Raw genomic sequence first — 7,430 nt, forward strand, 5'->3', positions numbered from 1 at the left:
AACAAGTAAATGATGCGCGCGTATGGTGAATGCAAGAGTAATGTATTGAAATGAAACTTTATGCTATCACAAACACATGAAATATTCAATATATTAAACTCCTTCTGTAATGTTTATGAATTATCCTTGTTTAAATTTACTATTCTGGCGTTTACATCATCCATTTTCATGGTGTACGGAAGTAAGTGAAAACGCTCGTATTTTCAACTCGTGCTACGGCGCCATAAGCTCGAGTATAGGATTTAGTTTTGCGCAGTCAGCTGATGGTTTTTTATCTCCAACTCGGCGTTACAGTGAGTTGGGTAAACGTCGATCTGCATGCCGACGATTTGACGATGTTTGCCGTTTCTCCCAATGCTAGTGGCCTACATACATATATTTGAATCGTGCGACGTGAGGTAACGATGCCAGGTAGCAAGGTAAGTTAAACAATCTCAACATTTGTTTTAGTGAGATAATTAGTAATTTAATATTTGTACCAGTGTCTAAATGTGTAAAATCGAGGAAGAAACGTTTCTTTTATCTTACAGAGTTTGTCTACGGTTTTCTCGTTTTAACCCCAATACTACTACTTAGTTTGAGCACAAGTTCTGAAACAGTGATAAAATATACAAAGCTGGGACATAGAAATAACAAATATTTTTCGTAGAAATACTGTAATTTGTTACACAAAAAGTATTATTGTATTCAAAAGATTCCACTAATTTTGAAAATACCAAACTTCAATGTGTCAATTGATGAATATAAGTTAAACTACATTGTTGAATAGACCGTTAAAAACAAAAATATTTCCGTAGCTTTACAAAGTTGACTTGTTATACAACTGTAGAAGACCAGTCAGTCATAGACATTATGTTTGTAGAATAAAATAGCACGACCAACAGGCAGTTTTAATACGAGTTTTTAAATTCTGTGGTATCGTGTACTGTCACTCTTAGATAAGGTCTTTGAATTACATAATTCACTAACATAAGTTTTAATATAAATTTCTTTAACTTTTTATGTAATCTATAGACGATACCTTTATATGAAAATGTGTCTACCTTTGCTCTACTTTAGGCGTATAATAAGATCTGAGGAAGGTAGATAGAAATTCTGGTGGGGAATTCAGAGCGAGAGGCAGGCAGAGACTCACTTGCTCATTGACTTTCAAAATGGATTGGAGAAGAGAAGCTTAATTTAGAAACGTTGGTGCAGTCAGGAAGGAATAGAGAAAAATAAAGAATTATAGTCTCCGACCCTCAGAATTGAGGAGGACATCATGACTGACTAAATAATTCACCAGCTTTTTGATAGGTTATGGGTTTTAAAAAAATATGACGCGCCCAAAATTTGTGTAAATTAAATTTCTCGAATTGAAGTATAAAAATGTATTTATCATTGTTCTGAGAATTCCAAAGATGCGTATAATAATATGTCACACCACGAACATCTTAGGCTCATAAGTATTTAGTATTTCTGATATCTGGTTTCTCTTTATATGCTTACTGCTGATTAAAACCAGCTTTTAAACACAACATTAACTTGGTGGCAGTGTCTACATTACTGCTGAGTAAAAGCAGCTTTTAAACACAACATTAACTTGGTGGCAGTGCCTACATTACTGCTGAGTAAAAGCAGCTTTTAAACACAACATTAACTTGGTGGTAATGTATACATTACTGCTGGATAAAAGCAGCTTTTAAACACAACATTAACTTGGTGGCAATGTCCACACTTGGATCACGTCTGGCTTGAAACCACATTGAAATCGAAAGACCTTAAGCGCTGTATCAGCCATCAATAAGAATTCTAAGATTTGAAATACATTTACATTTGTGTTCCGTTCTGTTCATACATTCTCATGACATTCGCCATGTGTTAAGCTTACTGAGAAGTATAATGCCTTCTTATGAGTTATTAGGATGAATGAAACGTGCAACCTCAACATGTAGCTATATAAGCAGGAAAATCTGATTTTCGCCATGTTGTTTCAGGAATATGTATATAATATGTATATAATATTCTCAATGCTGTCTTCATTCTTAACATTTCTTCTTTTGCTGCATTATATGTCTTTATCACGTGCGTGAGAGTTTCATTATATTCCTAACATTTATTCGTTTACCGTGGTATACTATGTTATTCTTATCACGTATGTATGGGTTTCTTCTTCACTTTAACAGTTGCTTTTTCACTGGAATACATTGTGTTATCCTCATCAGGCTCGGCATTAAGGGTAGCAAACATAAGCATTGAATGGGACACCTAATACCTGGGTGATCCAATGTCAGGAAGTGTACCAGCTAAGGCGTCAGTTAAGCTATCCCCGGCTCTGGAACTTGCTTGAATGTAACGCTCTCGCTCCTCTCAAACGTTTGTTCCTTTACTGCAATACACTGTCTTGTCCTTATCGCGTATCTGAGGTTGTTTTTTCTTGCATTCTGAACTAGGATATAAACGTGTTCTCTGTACATTTTCGTGAAAAAAATAGTAACTTTGGTGGTCAAAAGTCTGGAAAGAACTGAGTGAAGCACATTTTACATGATCTTTAAACAACTCAACAACAGAATTCATTTCAAATGTTCCGTAAGTTATTTCCAGTTGTGATAAACCTAAGCCGCACGAAATTTAAGGCATCGGTAACACGTTAAATGTAATAGTATTTAGACGTACTTTTGTCATTTATTTAGATTAAGTTATAGAAAACTTTTTTTTCTAATTGTAAGTACAAGCAATCCAAAAATAAATCATAGATATAAACAGTATTCCTATAGAATCAACGGTAAATATAATCTCTGTGGAATGAATTAGATTCAGATTGTACTGAAACATTTTCAGCCTGAGCCCGTTTTGCGATGGTAAATATTAAAAACTCCCCCCATTTATCAGGAAATTACAAACCAACAGGGAATAACTACAGTTTATTTTTTGAAAAGAAAAAAGAAAAGAACAACAGAAAACAACAGTTCTATACATGACGTTTATTTCTAAATTATTCCATAATTTTAAAACATTCAATCCCAAAACATGTAGAATACTAAAAATAATGGCCGGGTGTGGTGATGTGTCCACACTATGAATCCGAGGATTTAAGGTTCGCGTCCTATTGCTGCAAAACTGTGCTTCGTAGTTTGGGGCCGTGGGTGTGCTATAAGAGCGACTGTCACATCCCACTATTTGGTCAGACAAAAGTAGCGCAAGAATTGACTATGGGTGTTGTTGACTAGCCACCTTCCCTCTAATCTATCTATATAAAATTAGGAACGGCTGTGTGCATACAGTCTTTGTATAACTTTGCGCGAAAATCTGAGACGAACTAACAAAAGAAGAGGAAGAAAAAACATAAATGTTTTCCCTGTAGCATAGCCAGACAGCGAAATGGTTGAGAAGATAGAAAAAACATATTGTATTTACCAAAAACATAAACAAGAAAAAACATAAATGTTTTCCCTGTAGCATAACCAGACAGCGAAATGGTTGAGAAGATGAAAAAAACATATTGTATTTAACAAAAACACGAAAAAACATAAATGTTTTCCCTGTAGCATAACCAGACAGCGAAATGGTTGAGAAGATGAAAAAAACATATTGTATTTACCAAAAACAAGAAAAAACAAATCCCCTTGAAATATTTCTACCTTAAAGGGAGTTGTTGCATCTGTCCAAGTCCTTCTTGACCTGCTTTGGAGCTACCTGAAACCCCGTGGGGTAGCAACCCATAGTTTGAGAATACCTAAGATAGAGAGAGAGGAAAACTCGTTTGTGCCGCGTGTTTAGAGTAAGAGTCTGTTTTATATTCATGTTTTGTTCTTACTATGTCTAATTATAACCTCTCTGCATCGACTCCAGTTCAGTTCTAGGTGACAATCCCAGAGGTTGCTTCGCCAAGCGCTGACTCCTCATATGGATACGTAGCCATGTCATCGTTGGCCTTCTGGCTTGTACTATCTTACTCATTCCCCTTCATTTATTTTCCCTAACTACACCATACTGTACCTTGTTTTCCAACAGTCTCTGAATGCCGATGAACTCCACCCATAGTTACCACTTTTACCTTACTAGCGAAGGAGTGGTCGATATCCTTCCATTAAATTTGTGCTGAACTTGACAAAGAGGCTGCTTGTGCAATCTCGTCAGCTTCTTCGTGAAGCTTTACGCCTATAATGCCTTATACATACACCCAGTTTAATGTTTACCGTGCAGTTTTTTTGCTTTCTGCTATCCATCTGGGGAGCAACAACTCTGAATTTTACGCAGTACAGCTTGAGTCTCAGTTAATGTTTGTGACACTGTCTATTTGTGTTTCATTGCTTTCAGCAATACAAAGAAGTGCTTATATTATGGCTTCCAGCTCCATCCTTGTGCTGTTTGTGAGAAGCTTTAATGCACCAACAGCCTTATGCAGAATGTTGTTGCTCAACGATAAATACTCAACCAGCTCTCACTATCTGTGGCTATGATAACAGGTGAATGTACACGATTGTGTTTAATTAAGAGGTGATAGGCTTTTTCTGCTTCAACCCCTGCGTAATATCTACATTTTCTGTCTTGGCTGTTAACCATTTATGTTAGTGGCATCAGGTGTTTATTCGACACGGGAAAACCTGAGATCTGGTTGTATAAATTACCTCAGTGGTGACTGTATAACACCTGTCCATTCGTGACTGTCTCCTGGGTCACCTTTTAGGCAATTCTCTATTTGGATAATGCCTATGGGGTCATTGTGAAGCTGGAATGTTCCAGCTGATGATGGAAAACATGGTTTTTACACTACAAGGCCTTAGTGAAGAATTTGACTTGTAAGCATTGTTGGTGTTTTGTCATGCTTTTACAATGTCATTTGTTACATTCAAGAGGCTTATAGTGACTGTAATTTCTTGTCAATGTTGTATTATTTGACAACAACTTGAGTTTAAACAATTGGCCTACTCACATACTGAATGAGAAGTTTGTTACTTGTAAATACGTATCACGGCTAATAGCTAACTTAATGCTTTAACCATAGTAAATTTACTTATGTGAATCTAGAGGAAAGTTTGAGGAACAGTCGTGAAGCTGCGATAATCCTCACTAGTCATGTGGTTGAAATATACACGTGTTAGGTCTTGTCTGAGTAGGTGCAGGGGCGATTAAGGCGGGGGATATCAAGGCTTTGGCCACAGACCTGGGCTTAGAAAAGGCCCGTTATAAAAAAAAGACCCGTCTTCTTCTTCTTCTTTTTTTTTTTTTTTTAGTAAAAATGCTCAATAAAAATCATTCGATCGAGTCTACTTATTTTTCAAGAGGGGGAGGATAGTTTGTGTGTGATGTGAGTAGGCCTGTCATGCGATGTAGAATGCAGAGATATGATTGGCTTGCCTCCGAATAGTGTGACTAGGTGTAGCCCCACTCTGACCTAGCATATTTAGTACAATTTGAAATGCAAATGTGATACATTTAAGAGAGGCTAGACCTAGTCACGTTAATCGAATGATAGGCCTCGGTCAATCAAAATCTCTTCACTCTACATGCTTATGACGCTGTCAGCCAGACTCATCCATCGCGGCTTGCGCCGGAAACGTCGTTTCTTATCGCATGATCATGCAGTAGGCCTAGAATATGACTAGACCTAATCTGCTAGGCTAGATTGAAGATATTTATATCTTTCAATTTTTCATTCCCAAAGGCTTCGAATTTTGTTGAAGTAAAGAGTATATTGTATCTATTGTTTGTGTTTTTTGAACAGAATTTGCAAAAAAAATCCATAATTACTTGTAGGCCTACATTGATTCATTTATCAGCTGTAAATAATTCGTCGACAACTTCATAAGCATCATTAACTGAAAGGTATAAAATACAAGTCATCCAAGTACAAAATTTGAAATTTTTGAGTTAAATGGAGAAAATGATGTGCGATCATTTGTTATGAGACTATTTAGTAGCTCGTTCTGACATTTTTTTCTCTCTCTCTCTTTCCCCCCTTAACTATCTTAACTATTATACAGACGCACGAAGACAAGAGTGGTTGGGAAAACCTAAAGTCAAAGAAAGAGGAAGGATAAAAATTAGAGAAAGTAGTAGTTAAAACTAGGAAGTTAACGGGAAGCTTTGTCCTTTGGTGCCGAAACCCTCGCTAACCAAAACAGTGGAAACAACAATGTAAACACTAAATCTCTGGATGCTGATGACCATCTACCTCATCATATCAGATCGAGCCATTGCCCTCAATCAGAAAGTGCTGAAAACATAACCACCAACGAAGACTGTGAATACAATAATGTAGAGACTACAACACTCGATGTTGATGAACGTCAGCCTCATCAAGTTGAATCCAGCCTCTACAAACAGGAAGAAATTATTTATTGCAATGGCGATGAAGATACTAACCAATCCTTTACATTCGACACTGGGACATGGACACGAGTTTCTAACGAAACGAGAGATTTTGTTTGTGTCGGAGATTATCTCTTGTCAGTGCATTTACAAAATCGATTCCGGGTGAAAAGTATAAACGTCAATGCTCAAAGACTCTTTGAATGAAGCAGTTGAATGGAATAAGGTTAAATGAGACTGGCTTTGCTATTCACAGTCGAAGGGGAACGGCTTCTACATTACATGCAAATTGTTTTTAACAGCAGTGAAATCTTCTTCGCTATCAGCAACTGGTTACTCTGACAGGAAACATGTTGCAAGGGGCTTCAGACGGCATGAAACGAGCTCGCTGCATCAATGCTGCGTCATCAAATTTGTTACTTGTAAAACCAAAAGCGGACGAATCGACGGGATTTTAACAGAACAGATGGATTCAGAGAAAATACACTGGCACAAAGTTCTAGAGTATATTTTCTTAGTCATAAAGTTTCTATCATCCAGAGAGCTAGCAGAGGAAGTTATGAAATAGTTGGTTCAGTGCATAATGGTAATTACTTAGGAATACTGGGGCTGAGTATGATACATTTCTTGCTGAACATATTCAAAAACCCGCAAATAAAGGAAAAGGTCATGTTTCATACTTATCCTCAACTGTTTATGACGAATTCTTACAAATCCTACACAAAGAAGTTCTCACCGCCATTATCCAGGAAATCAAAACATCCAAGTATTACTCAGCTTCTGTTGATTCTACTCCAAACATATCCCACACGAATCAACTGACAATAATCTTTAGATAGGTTCTAGATGATGGCCCTGTAGAGAGATTTGTCACATTTTTGACGATAAGCAACCGTGCAGAATCAGAACTTGCTAGAGTTCTCATTAATTTCTTTGAAAATAATGATAAAATAATTCAAGATTTTCATGAGCAGTCTTACGATAATGCATCCAACATGAGAGGCAAATATGTTGACATGTAAGCCTTGATCAAAGAGAAAACTCTTGTAGGAGACTGTGACCAGCATGGCCAGGTGGTTAAGGCACTCGACTCGCAATCTGAGGGTCGCGGGTTCGAATCCCTGTCACACCAAACA

The 7,430-nt window shown here is 37.0% G+C and overlaps 1 protein-coding gene across 1 annotated transcript in view; it reads left to right on the plus strand.

Annotated features, from left to right (window-relative positions):
• LOC106464270 (inositol hexakisphosphate kinase 3-like) overlaps positions 1–7,430 on the plus strand; it is a 55,446-nt gene continuing 48,016 nt past the window's right edge. Inside the window, exon 1 of the mRNA XM_013924397.2 lies at positions 1–419. The gene's annotated coding sequence lies outside the window, so the exon portion shown is untranslated. The remainder of the gene's footprint in view (positions 420–7,430) is intronic.

The sequence above is a fragment of the Limulus polyphemus genome, unplaced genomic scaffold (assembly GCF_000517525.1).
Source record: "Limulus polyphemus unplaced genomic scaffold, Limulus_polyphemus-2.1.2 Scaffold1603, whole genome shotgun sequence".
Classification (NCBI taxonomy): domain Eukaryota; kingdom Metazoa; phylum Arthropoda; class Merostomata; order Xiphosura; family Limulidae; genus Limulus; species Limulus polyphemus.